The 13152-nt window shown below is 47.5% G+C and overlaps 1 protein-coding gene across 4 annotated transcripts in view; it reads right to left on the bottom strand.

Annotated features, from left to right (window-relative positions):
• Positions 1–13152, bottom strand: part of WASF1 (WASP family member 1) — a 102332-nt gene that overhangs the window by 17389 nt on the left and 71791 nt on the right. The gene's annotated exons all lie outside the window — the stretch shown is intronic.

Genomic DNA, 13152 nt, shown 5'->3' with positions numbered 1-13152 from the left:
GTAAACCTCCTTAATACCTGCAGACTGGAAAGCAGTAAGCAAAAAAMCAAGTTCCAAAACATTTTGCATGGAGTATCTGGAGAGCTACAGTCCTGAGTCTGACATCCGTATCAGACAAATTAGTATAAACATCGTTATTAAGACATTTCTAATTATAAAGAACTGAATTAACAGATAYCTGGATGACCTGCTTGAGAAGAGTCAACATAGGAATTCTTTCAAGGATTTATAAACACATGGATGGAGTGCTATGATCTAGTTAAATTTCCAAGAGAGATTTTGAAATCCCTAACCAAAGCTTCTTAGGAAAGCTAGACAGCCAGAAAATAGAAAAGGATAAGATATAATATGGATAAAAATTCATCAAAAGATATGAAACGGAGGATAGGAGGAAACAACCAGTCTTCCCAGTAGAGAAATGTGAGTCTTCCTAAGCSTCCGTACTGGGGCCTATGCTATTCAGGATACTCACAAATGACCTGAAAACAAGTTTCCCGATGACACTAAATAATGCAAAAGAAMTACACTGAGCCCCCATTTTCTGGGGCTTTCAGCCACCGTGAGGAACAGATTAAAGGTACAGCCCTTCTTAGAACTATGCACCTCCAAGTACAAGGTCAGAGTAAAGCACAGATGGAAAACGAGCAGAGTCTATTTAGTTGGAAACTCATCTAACATAAGACTTTCTAATAAATGTCTTGAAACTTTAACCTGTATCTGAAGCACAATAAATTACTTAAAAATATAATCCACTAAGACCAAGAGTACTACATTTTAACTTACATTTACTGTACACAAACTTAATTTTTCATATCATGTATTCCAATATATTCTACTTATTCAAATTAATTRGACAATTCATATAATATTCAGTTAAAATTAAGATCAAGTGTAAAATTTCATGTATAGAATAAAAAGTAAATTAGAAGGCTCTAAAATCTAACAACTTCCTCTACATAAGATTTACTTTAAGGCTATCATTTGTTTTATCTACATCATTTCATCAGGCTTACAACYCACCCACCTCACACTAATAAGCTCCGACTGCAAATAATCAGTCTAAAAATCTTTTTATTATGCTGCGTGCAGCCATATTGTACAGAATAATTTGCGGAGGCTTATAAACAATAATCCTCAAACGAGAAATACRTTTAAAACAATCTGGCGTGTTTGAAGTGGTATGCCAGCCTTAATGTATGTACCTACAGGCCTGTTGGCAGCCTGCTTTTTAGCTTGAAGTTTATTTTACTAAACGCTTTTTTCAAGCRATATAAAATGTTTGTTTTTAGTGAAATATACAGCTTCTGTTCAAAACAGTACTATGCGTGCATATATAACATTTTTAATCCAGTATTTGCTGTCCTATCTGCGTGTATTCTACATAAATAACTTCAATTTTGAATGGAGTACAAAAGATAACACTGAGCACCAGAAAGTGGCACAAAAATTCAGCTGAAGTCTTATAAAAAAMCCATGTCATCCTAGACTGAACTCCGTGCTGAGTCTCTGTGTTTAGTAAACAAAGCTGATCTCATCCCACTTAATTTATAGGTAATATGTTAGCATAGTAAAGGACCAAAATTAATTCTATTATATAAAATTCATATTGCCAGTATATTATTAACACTGGAGGAAAAATAAATCCTGTTTGTTTTTTTCCAAAACCTGTACTGGCATTTCATGCAGTACTACAAAGCAAATGACAGATGACTRTGACAATTAAACTAACGCCTTAGGATCTTGGTCACAGCTGGATACATAACATCAGATTAGAAAGATCAGTGATCTTATTTGCCTATTCAATTAAATGACAATATAGACTTCGGCAAATAAATGATTTCAACATCTGTGAAGAGTTTATTTTAGTGTATTTGCAAAATGTGCTTAATTGACCAGGACTATACAGCTAATTTGCCATTTTCCAAAAAAATCTTCATATTCTCTCCAGTATTACCAGCTCTACTTCTCCAACCATCGTATTAGCATTTATTTTTATTAATGGAACAATGGGGTTTTTCACTTACACGTGAGGACGCATTATTTATTTTTAATGAAGAAATAATTATTCACATTATTACTCTTATCACAGCTTTTTTCCCATCTTAAAAGGCAGTTTTCGCCACAACCCTTCAGTAAGAAAGGAACATAGGAAAGGAGCTCCCTCTGGCGTCAGTCAGTGCCCTTCTCGTGACAGCCACATAAAATGTTTGAAAGTGCCACGCAGCCTTTCCTTCCCCCAGGAACTTGTTTTTTTCGATAGCCTTTTTTCAACAATTCTTTTCCAGACATTAAAAGCAGACCCTGACAATGTACTGCTACTAGCTAAAATTAGAATAATACTGCTCACTGCCTTCCTCATTTTTTTCAAATTAAAACCACCCAAAACAGGTATCATCTGCTCCTATTCATCACCATGGTAGTATGTACACACTGTTTTACAAAATCTGAAAGGCTACTGATCAGCTTTACACTTCTCATCTTTTACCAGCTTTTCCTCTCAGTTTCTATTCCTGGTTTTCCTCCATAATTTCTTAGATATATGAAAGTGTTGTCCAACATTAGCTTCTGTGTACAACTCAGTAACTCTGAGTTATCCAATACAGTATTACGAAGCGATATGAATCTTTTAAGGGTAAAGAAAGTTTATTTTTGTCTTGTTCCTGAGACTGGGGAAGTCAACTACAATCATTAGGTAAGGTATTGAATCTTATTTCAAACTAGTTTAAAAAGCCATTTAATTTAATCCATATTTTAGTAGGCATAGCAGATCTCTTGTAAATCATGTACTGTKTTGTACAAATTCCTCGAACGACGTTCATACACTGCAGGATCAGAGTACAAATTAGCAGTGTCGTTCCCCCCCCAAAAAAATCCCTCAGATCCCTAAATCGACCTGAATTACTGCATTCTCTATGCTGTGTCCATTAGCAAACCTTAAGGAAAGGTCATTTAAACAGATCATTTCACAGCACCAGACCAGTTAGCGCCAGGTTCAGTTAAAGCCTCTCAGGCAAGAAGTGGGACACGAACCCTGAAGCAGGACTTGTAGAAGCAGCCGTTTCTTTACTGTTTTTTTGCATTTTTAAAGAGTTCCAAACCCTCTAACCGCAGCTGAAGATGAAACCGTGTCGCTCAGACTGTTACGGCATCAGCAGCCTCTAGGAACCACGGTCTAAATTTTAAGTAACTAGATGAATAAATAAATTGAGCACCTGAAGTGCTAATACCATAAATCAGCATCCCTTGGGGAAATTCAAGAGGATCTCCAGTACATCTCAGACRTGAGATAGCTCAAGTGAGACGAACAAAATGGAGACAATTGTTTAGTGCTGTCAAAAYTGTTACCCTTTAGAAATTTAGCTCAACTGTCCCATCAAATTGCTGGCGCTCAGCACAGAGACACAAGCAAAATCCAGTCCAACGCACATAATATTGGAATTTAAACATAAAAACATTTAATATATTAAATATGCCATTATATTATTACATGCAATATAGCAATATTATACTATTAAATTTAATATAACATATTAAAAGTGTTAATATGTTAATATATTGAAATATAAAAAACCTCAGTATAATTTAAAAATATACTTCATTTTGTCACTTGATTTTTGAAAAAACATAGAAACTGATAAAAGATTAGTAAGAATTATTAGTAAGAATAAACAATATTTTGCCCAATAAATTTTGCAAAACACTAAAAGCATAGAACAAACAGTCAGAAAAAACACCTCATGTCCTATTTCGTAATCCCTTCTCAATATGCTGTACTATGCAAAATTAYATTATTCACTACTGAATAGTTTTTTCTTATACAATATAGCATGCATACTTGAAAATAATAWTTTGGGGTTACCAATTACTACAGAAACCAGTAACAATATATAACCAGGGTCCTTTAATAAAGGGAAACCAGACAGTTTTTCTAATTCTATTAATAAGTATTTCCTTCCTCCATTAATTCTGACATAAAGCTTAATATATCCGTTCCCTGTTGATYCAGCTTCAGATCTCAACTTCATTTATTTTCTTTTATTGCATGTTTGAGCAAAAAGAAAGGCATGTAAGAGCTTCACTTGAATCCCTGAAGATTGGTATATATGGCTCTTACTTATTTAGTAGGTAGCAGTTTGTCACCAGGTTACTAAGCACATTTTTTGGCGTAATGCAGAGAATAAAAGGAAACTTGAAAACATACAAAATACAACACAATGCATTAAAATATAGATGTACCTACAAGTGCAAAAGAACATTCAAAACAAACGAATTACCTGGGCCTGATTTTTATTATGAAAAAATGAACATTTAACATGAAATTGGAAAAGGGGAAGMAGCGAAGCAGGAACAGTTAGTAGATCCCAAATCCTAATATGAGGCTGCAGGAAAAAGTGTGATGTGGCTGGAAGAGACCACCGTTTTCAGCTTGTACCGTCTTGGAAAGGCAGCCAGCGAAACGGGGCTGCACAGATGTGTGTAGCCGTCCCTCTCCCCCCGTAGTCAGGGCAGCTCTGAAACCCCTGTCCCGCTGCCTGGTCTCCTGGAGCCCCTTCCCAGCAGGAAACTGAGCTCCCTGCACAAACCTCCCTCTCCTCTTCCAGACCTTCTGCAGAAGCTCCTTCCACAACCTGCAGAAACCTGAGGTCACACTAGTGGGGCTCCAGAAGGACATAAGCACCAGGCAGGACCTGGCGGAGCGCCTCACGGCCCCCAGGGGAATAGGCAGCAAGGGGGACAGCCTGGGCGTACAGGGGGAGCGAGGAGGAAACAGAGACACCGGCAGGTGCCGCGGCTGCAGGGAGGCAGCCCGAACCGCCCAGGCCGGTCCCAGCTGGCTCCAGCAGCCCTGCCCGCAGAGGAGCACGGGGTGGGGGAGGATCCAGCAGCTGAGAGGAGGCACCTCCAGAGACGGGAGGGTGACACAGAGCTGCACCCCCACACAAGGGAACTCTGGTTTCCCTTCGACCCTTTCCATGAGCTTGTTCACAGCCACACTGGGACCTGGGGTCACTGGAGACCAGTAACCAGAGGTGAAGGCAAATCCTAGGACAGAGAGGCCTCACTTAGGAGCAGAACAGGAAAGAGGATCTACTAGGAAATCTGGCAGGATCTGGTAAGTAGCATCATCATGAAGGGGTTACCACCACCAGCAGATTTATAGGGTGAAGGCCTTTGTTTTCATGCAGCACGTATAGCGCTGGCTGATCCTCCAGTCTGCTTAAGGTCAGGCGAGCTGTCCTCAAGCCCAAGGGGACCCTGGGCTTGCCCGGTTATAAACCATGAGTAGCACTGCCCACAGACAGGGGCACCCACCCGCCTTGGCACTGCCCAGCCAGCAGCCAGGATGAAGATCCTTGCTCCTACACTCTCCCTGTGATGCCAAGGGGCCACTGCAACCCCTCGTTCTTGGGATCTGCACCCCTCTAGCCCCGTGGGACCAAGCACCTCTTCCTAAGCAGGTCCACAAAGGATGACTTAGAGAAGCAAGCCTACTGTCAAAGGGTTGATATTCACACCTCTGCAAAGGGCTCCCCAATCCCCAAGGGTTGAAGTGTGCTGGGCCAACAGCATCCATTGGTGACCTTTGCAGCTCTGTGGCAGTATCTGCATGTTAAGGGCCATTTGCCGCACTTCCCACCAGTGCCCGTGCTCCTACTAGTCAGGAGCAACTCTTCATCTTCAAAATGAAGTCCTTGGACCTTATCAAAGCAGGTTTGCCTTGCTGAAATGTTTTAATTCATGTTATTCCACAGAGAGTTGCCTTTCCCTGTATCCTCCCCCTAGATTTTCATTTAGGGAAAAGCTGTCATTTTTCTCGCTGGAATAAAAAGATTATTTGTGCAGCACAGAAACAAAAACTCTCATACGTAGCTGGAGGGAAAAGCATGATGTGGTTGGAATACACTACTGTTTTTCAGCTTGTTTCCTCTCAGAAAGAAGACCTGAGAAATGGGCCTAGGACAGGCATGGATGTGCATCCTCCTCCCTCGCTTCCCCCTGCAGTCAGGGCAGCTACAAAACATCTCGCCTCTCCTGCCATGAAAGAGCTGACATCTTTCCCYATCACTCAAGTCTGGCCAAGGAGAACTGCCACCTCTGCCAGGCACAGGGGAGCACAGAGCCCGGAAGAGCAAAATTCATCCTTCCCCCAAAACACCAGCTCCTGGGCAGGCTCATAAACGGGGCCAGCAGGGCTGGACGCAAGAACCCTGGGATGGCGAGGTGGCATTTTCCCTGCAAGGACACAGGGACTGGGCATCCCCATGGTGACCGCTGGGGCACTGTGACAGGGGATGGCATCATACCCACCAGGCCACTGTGATGGGAGGCGTCACCGCGGCAACCGTGTCCCTACTAGGGTCAGAGTTTCCCAGGCTCCCCACTCCAAGGAGAGCAGCTCCATCAGGAGGCAGCAGCTCCCCTTGGTGCCAGAGTGGCAGGTCTTCAATAGAGCACCCAGGAGGTGCCCGTGAAGAAGGCGGAAAATGTCCACTCCCAAGCCCACTGACGGGCTCCCGGGTAAACAGGAGCACAGCGAGGTGAGCCATGGTGCTGCAGGGTGAGGCTTGCAAGTGACCCAGGACTCACATACACAGTGAGAGGCCCATGGGGAAGGGGAGCTGGGCCAACAGAGACAGCCCTGAGCTCTTCCAGTGATGGAGGGGATTTATTCCTGCCTCTGGGGACTTTCTCTCGGGCACAGCTGTATCATGTGGACATCTCAAAGCCCACACAGCCCTGGAGAGACCAGCTCTGGGCTGAGCTCAGCCTGGCCAAAGTCAGCCAGCAGGTTCCCTTGGAGATGGGGCTGGGATTTCCTGCACTTTGGGGCCGTGCCTGCCAATGCAACCACCTCCATTGCACATCTCCTTGCAGGTGGACCACGAGTCACTCGCAGCTACGCAGCCTGGCCAGACTCTGGCTTTATCCGACCCAGACAGGCTGCCTTTGCTCCCCTCTCTGAAGATTTCACAGGCTTCTGGACACAGCAGCCAAAAGGTACGCAGGTGAACAGAGATGGTGCTCAAGCCTCCTCATAGCTGCCAATAACCACGTGGGACGTTCTGCAAGAGAACAGGACAGCCCCAGACCCCCTTGCAGGCTGACCACCTGCTACACACAGCAGTCTGCAAAGCCATCTCTTGGAGCATCTCATGCCCCAAAGTATACAAGCCCTCTTCCAGGCCAAGTCCTTTGAGCAGGGTGGCAACTACCCTTGTAGGCTTGCAGGGGCCATTGCCACCAGGGCTTGTGTCAGGGGCTGCAGGAAGTTTGCCAGCTGGTAAGGACAGAGTGTGTAGGGGAAGGACAGCAGTAACTCAGCCTTTCTTGGTTGCTTCTATTGCAGAGGGACCGAGTATCCCCRCAGGGTCACACCACACAGCTGCCCAAGCTGAGCCACGGAGGTGTGAACACTCACCCTGAGTGCACCTCCGCACAAGTGCTGCACAGCGCAAGGGCCATGGAGGCAACTGCCCCCTACAACGGCGAAGTTGTACAGGTGGCAAACGATGTTGCCACAGATGCCCTCACTGCAGCTTGCGATGCCTCGGCCTCTACGTTAAAGGAGGCTCCTCTGGAGCACAGGCAGGGACCCAATCTGCTGTGCTCACTGCCTCTCCCCAACAAGGTGGCAGCCCACACAGGCATGTCCCTGCAAACATCATGGGTAGCTCAAAGGCCAGGATCGCCAGGTAGAGCCAAGCTGCCCACTCTGCAAATAGCCCAAGGGCTTCCTCCCAGGGCTAGCACAAATGCTATGTGGAGAAGAGACCTGGGTAACGACAGCAACAGTGTGGCAAAAAACATTTTGAAGAGGCTGAATTCCTGTGAGCTACCCGAGCAGGACACTCACAGCCTCACCAGCAAAAGCAAAGAGCCACCTTGCAGATTAGCACTGGGGAAGCAAAGGACACCATATGGCCGAGGCCGCAGCGTAACACTTCTCCCAATCAACGAGCAGATTTCAGCACGCTCTCCCTTGCCCCAGAGAGAAAATGGCCTTCCCAGAGGGGATGACGAAGGCAGGCTAGCACACAAAGAGTGCAATGAGCCTTTGATGACCTCTTTGACAATGCTGAGGCCATCACGGCCCCTGCCTCCAATTAATTCTGCTCAGCATGGCCAAGAGACATGCCAAGAGCTAAGCAGCAGACCCTCCTCAGCTCCCAAAGATGATTGTGGCCATGAGGACAAGCCACAGCCTTCAGGTGTGATGGCAAACCGCGATGACTCAGCCTTCATCGAGCACTCAGTTTCCCAAAGCGGACATCTGCAGCCTCATGACCTCCAAGTGCCCCCCGTTGAGACGACCCTGATGACAATCAAACTCAGCCCCTTAGCTCATGTTATGCAAGAACATGACTCTGACATTTCCTCTGCGGATACTTACGCCAGACAAGATGCGCTTGCGGCAGCAGAGAACTGGAGTACCCTTATCATGGGAGAAGTTATCAGTCCCCCAGACAAAGAGTCAAAGGCAGAAAAGGCACCTTCTGCCCCACATCCTCCCCTGCATTTGGAGACAACAGCTGAAGAGCTTTCAAAGTCATCTGAGCTCATCTGCACTGAGAGCCAGGCTCCCAGCCCTCCCTGCCCAGACCTACCACATGCCTGTGACCAAGACATTCCGGCTGAGCCCCACAGCCAAACGGCCCAGCGCAAACCCACTTCGCCTGCCCCCTGYAAGTCTGACATCCTTGCTCAGCACAGCCTCAACAACGATGACACAACACAGAGGATAAAGAGCCAGCAGCTAATGCAGAAAACTGAAGACCATCACATGGAGGAGCTCGGTGCAGTCGGCATGCAGGRCATGGTGGTAGATGTGCCAGCCATGGGAGCCCAGGACCGGACCACACAGCACAATGACGTCCTAGCCCCTGTGGATCAGCAAGGGCCTCAGCCCCACATGTCTGGGGGCAAGGGGGCTGTCAGCAGAGCTACTATGCCAACCTCCTCATGCAGGGACCRTGAGCCAGGGCACCCAGGACAATCACACGAACAGCAGTGCCCACGAGAGCAGCCAGTCAACATCATCCCCCATATTAAAGGCAGGCCGCTGCGGCTCTACACAAACGTTCTCTCAGAGAGCCTTGCAGTGCTCTCTATAAAAACAGAGCCTCTGGAGGAGCTCAACAGCCGCTGCCTGGCCCAGACTGGGAAGACCGTGGCCCAGCTCCGACAAGCTGCTCTCGAGCAGTGGGACTGCAGCCCAAGGCAAGGCGAGGTCCGGCTGCACAGGAGCAAGGGGGAACGTTCGTCCTTGGGACCGTCGGGAGAAATCGATGCCCGACCTTATGAGGTGAGTGCAAAGGATGTCCTGGGGCAGCACAGTCAGGGAAATGGCGGACATCTCCCAGCACTGCCATTAAGCAAGCCATTTTGCCTTCTAACCTTCCCCATGCTGGGGCCAGCTGCAGCATAGGGCTGCACCTGCATTAGTATCCCTTGCATCCCTAACCCAGCATCCACTGCTGCCTGGTCTTCAGGAGCCCCTTCCCAGCAGAAAACAGAGCTCCCTTCACAAACCTCCCTCTTCTCTTCCAGATCTACTGCAGAAACTCGTTCCGCAACCTGCAAAAACCTGAGATCACGGTAGTGGAGCTCCTGAAGGATGTGAACACAAAGCAGGACCTGGTGGAGCGGCTCATCGCCCATGCCCCCAGGAAGGAACAGAAGGGGGCAGCAAAAATGACAGCCCTGGGAGCGTGTCAGTGGAAGCCAGTAGAAAACACAGACAAGAGACAACAGAAGGAAGATACAGCGAGTGCTAAGCAGGCCCTGCCAGAGCAGCTGGTTGCCCATGCCCTCAAGGAGGAGCAAGATGGAGCAGCAAGGCAGATAGCCCTGGGAGCGCCCGGAGGGAAGCAAGTGGAAACAGCAGAGAAAGATGGCAAGACAGACCCTAAGAATGAGGCTGCAAAAGTGGAACAGCTGGAGGAGCCTATGGCTCTCCTTCACCCTCCATGTATCTCTGCCCACCCTGACACTCCGCCTCCCAGACGACGGCCCTCACTCTGCAGGAGGGTGCTGCGGGCTCTGCGCACAGCTTTCTGCTGTGTCACAAGGTAGCAGGAGGGATTCGGTGAGGCTGCAAGTGCCAGAGATCGTGGCTGGCCCTGGGCACGCGCAGCACAGAGACTTAACAGCGATGGAGATGCAAGCCATCACATGCTGGATGCATTCAGCCACTGCCAGAGCACCACGTCCTGACCCCTGCCCTTGCTCACAGCATCGAAGGAACATTGTGCTTATACATGCAGCCAGACCTCCACCCCCACAGGCTACAGAAACATTGCCTCTAGAGCACTCCTTTCCTTCGGGAGGACCAATGACCTCTCCAGAGAGAGGCAACTGTCCGGACATGGGGGACACCACACACATCCTCTCATATACAGCCACTCTTCAGGCTGTAGCCATTTTCTGCTTTGAATAAAAGTCTGTTCGTTTTTCTCTGAGATTGTGCCAAGTAAGTCTCAGTCTTAGACTCCTGCAGCCAATGCCCATTAAGCCAGATAGACCCAGATACTAACCAGCCCAAACTCACACAGAYTCACAGAGCAACTGGTAAGCCAAGGTGCTGCTGCAGCTCTCYGGCCCCATCTCCTCCTCCTCCAAATGGAACTGACTACATCAGGCTGCTCAGGGATTTATCTTTGAGCTTTGACCATCTCCCAGGAGGTCCCCCACCACTCTGCACCCTTGCTCCAGTGTTGGATCGACACTAAGCCTACACAGATGTCTCCACTAGCTGATGCAAACTGCTTGTGCTCCAGCTGGGGCTGTGGCTATGGACACCTCTCCAAAGGGTCCATCCTCCATGTTCTTGCCACCCTCCCCTGTTAGGCACTTGCAGGCATCAGGAAGATACCCCACACTGTCTCTTCCCCCTGCTGAACAGAGGTGGTGTCCTCAGCCCTCCTCTTGCAGCTTGTGCTCCAGGCTCCAACCAGGTCCCCCCAGACCCCATTCTGTCCACTGTGGCCCCCTAAAACAACTTCCAGGACAACATACTTCACTGAGTACTTGGGAAGCTAACAGGGCTGATTCGCCTACAAATCCCTTGCCCTCCTCCTTGCCCTCACAAAACACAGCTGTGGCATTTACCATTCATAAACCTTCAGCGACTTCCACACACAGCCAGCACCTTTCAGAGATCACACAGAGTAGGCTCTGCAGTGACATCTCTGGCCAACCAGTTTGCTTAAGGGCTCCTGAACTTCACCCTCCTCTACCATGTGTATGCTTCACTGCCCCCAGGCTGGAGCTACAAACAGCCCTTTGGAAGGAGGACTGCACTGCCCTTCAGGGGCAAGTCAACAAGAATCAAATCAGCTTTGAAACAAGCCTCCTTCCCACAGTGGAGGAATCTCGACTTCCACTCTTAGCTGAAATTACCTGCTCTATGAGCAGGTATTTCCCTGCAAGGGTTACAAACCAGCTCAGAGGTGGKGAGGGTGGCAGGGATGGCTGATGTTTAAGGAAGTGAATCCCACTGCAATGGTTGCAGGCAAATTACTAATTCTCCTTTGGCTTTTCTTAACCTTTCAGCAGGACATAAAAAAGAAACCCAAGTACTGCARTGGGTTGCAGGAAAGTGCCTTCAATTAAAACCTAGAAAGATGCTGCAACACATTGTAGGATTCATAAAACCTGATACTACTACTACTTTCCCAAATCCTCACAGCCACACAAAGCTACACAAGCTGCTGCAGATAAGCAGCGAGATTTGTTGGAGGGCACAGCAGACAAAGGCATACAGAGCAAGTCTCAGCCAAACTACCAAAAGAGTCTCTTTTTAATCTYCTTTTGGGAGCCATCTCTTCCCATTTTTGTCTGCAGCAGCCAATCAAACCTAGAGAGCTGCATCCAACTGCAAAGAAAAAGATATCCAGGTCTATTAAATATGATTAAAGACACTTTGACAGTATCCTTTTAATGTAATTAAAAGCTTATTTATGGGCATTTCAAATGTTTACTAATTAAACAAGTGCTTTATTCTGCAGCCATAACAAAAAAAAAAGTGTTTGTGGTACTTTCAACAGCTTCCAGGATTTTAAAGACATCGCTTAATAGAAAATCATTTACTAAATTAAACCATTTTTTAACCTGCTGTTATTTTTGCTCTATTGTTCACGTTGTGCAGCATACTGAATCCTGAAATTACCCGGGCCAGATTTTTATTCCGAAAAATGAATATTGAACATGGAATCAGAAAAGGGGAAGAAGTAGAAACAGTTTTGTGGGTCCCCAAACCCTAATATGGCACTGGAGGAAAAAGCATGATGTGGTTGGAATACACTACTGTTTTTCAGCTTGTTTCCTCTCAGAAAGAAGACCTGAGAAATGGGCCTAGGACAGGCATGGATGTGCATCCTCCTCCCTCGCTTCCCCCTGCAGTCAGGGCAGCTACAAAACATCTCGCCTCTCCTGCCATGAAAGAGCTGACATCTTTCCCCATCACTCAAGTCTGGCCAAGGAGAACTGCCACCTCTGCCAGGCACAGGGGAGCACAGAGCCCGGAAGAGCAAAATTCATCCTTCCCCCAAAACACCAGCTCCTGGGCAGGCTCATAAACGGGGCCAGCAGGGCTGGACGCAAGAACMCTGGGATGGCGAGGTGGCATTTTCCCTGCAAGGACACAGGGACTGGGCATCCCCATGGTGACCGCTGGGGCACTGTGACAGGGGATGGCATCATACCCACCAGGCCACTGTGATGGGAGGCATCACTGCGGCAACTCTGTCCCTGCCAGGGCCAGAACCTCCCGGGCTCCCCACTCCAAGGAGAGCAGCTCCATCAGGAGGCAGCAGCTCCCCTTGGTGCCAGAGTGGCAGGTCTTCAACAGAGCACCCAGGAGGTGCCCGCGGAGAAGCAGTCAAATGTCCACTCTCAAGCCCACTGACCGGCTCCCGGGCAAACRCCTGTTTTAATCTGTACAAGACCATACATATGTAACAAATGCTCAACAAGACACAAGAGTTTAAAAAAACTGAATTCTGACTTTGCATATATTAGTAAATAGCAGATTAAGTGATAAAACATGGAAACTTGACCGTGCAATCAGTGTAGACAGGTGACTAAATGCAGTCATTAACTGTAGGGAGAAAACCAAAAGCTAACAATAATTACAGAATTTGGCAAATATTA

Source organism: Rhea americana, unplaced genomic scaffold (genome assembly GCF_003343005.1).
Source record: "Rhea americana isolate MKP2758 unplaced genomic scaffold, rheAme1 scaffold_25, whole genome shotgun sequence".
NCBI lineage: Eukaryota > Metazoa > Chordata > Aves > Rheiformes > Rheidae > Rhea > Rhea americana.
Note: the sequence above shows the minus strand (reverse complement) of the source record. Positions and strands in the feature narration are given on the sequence as shown.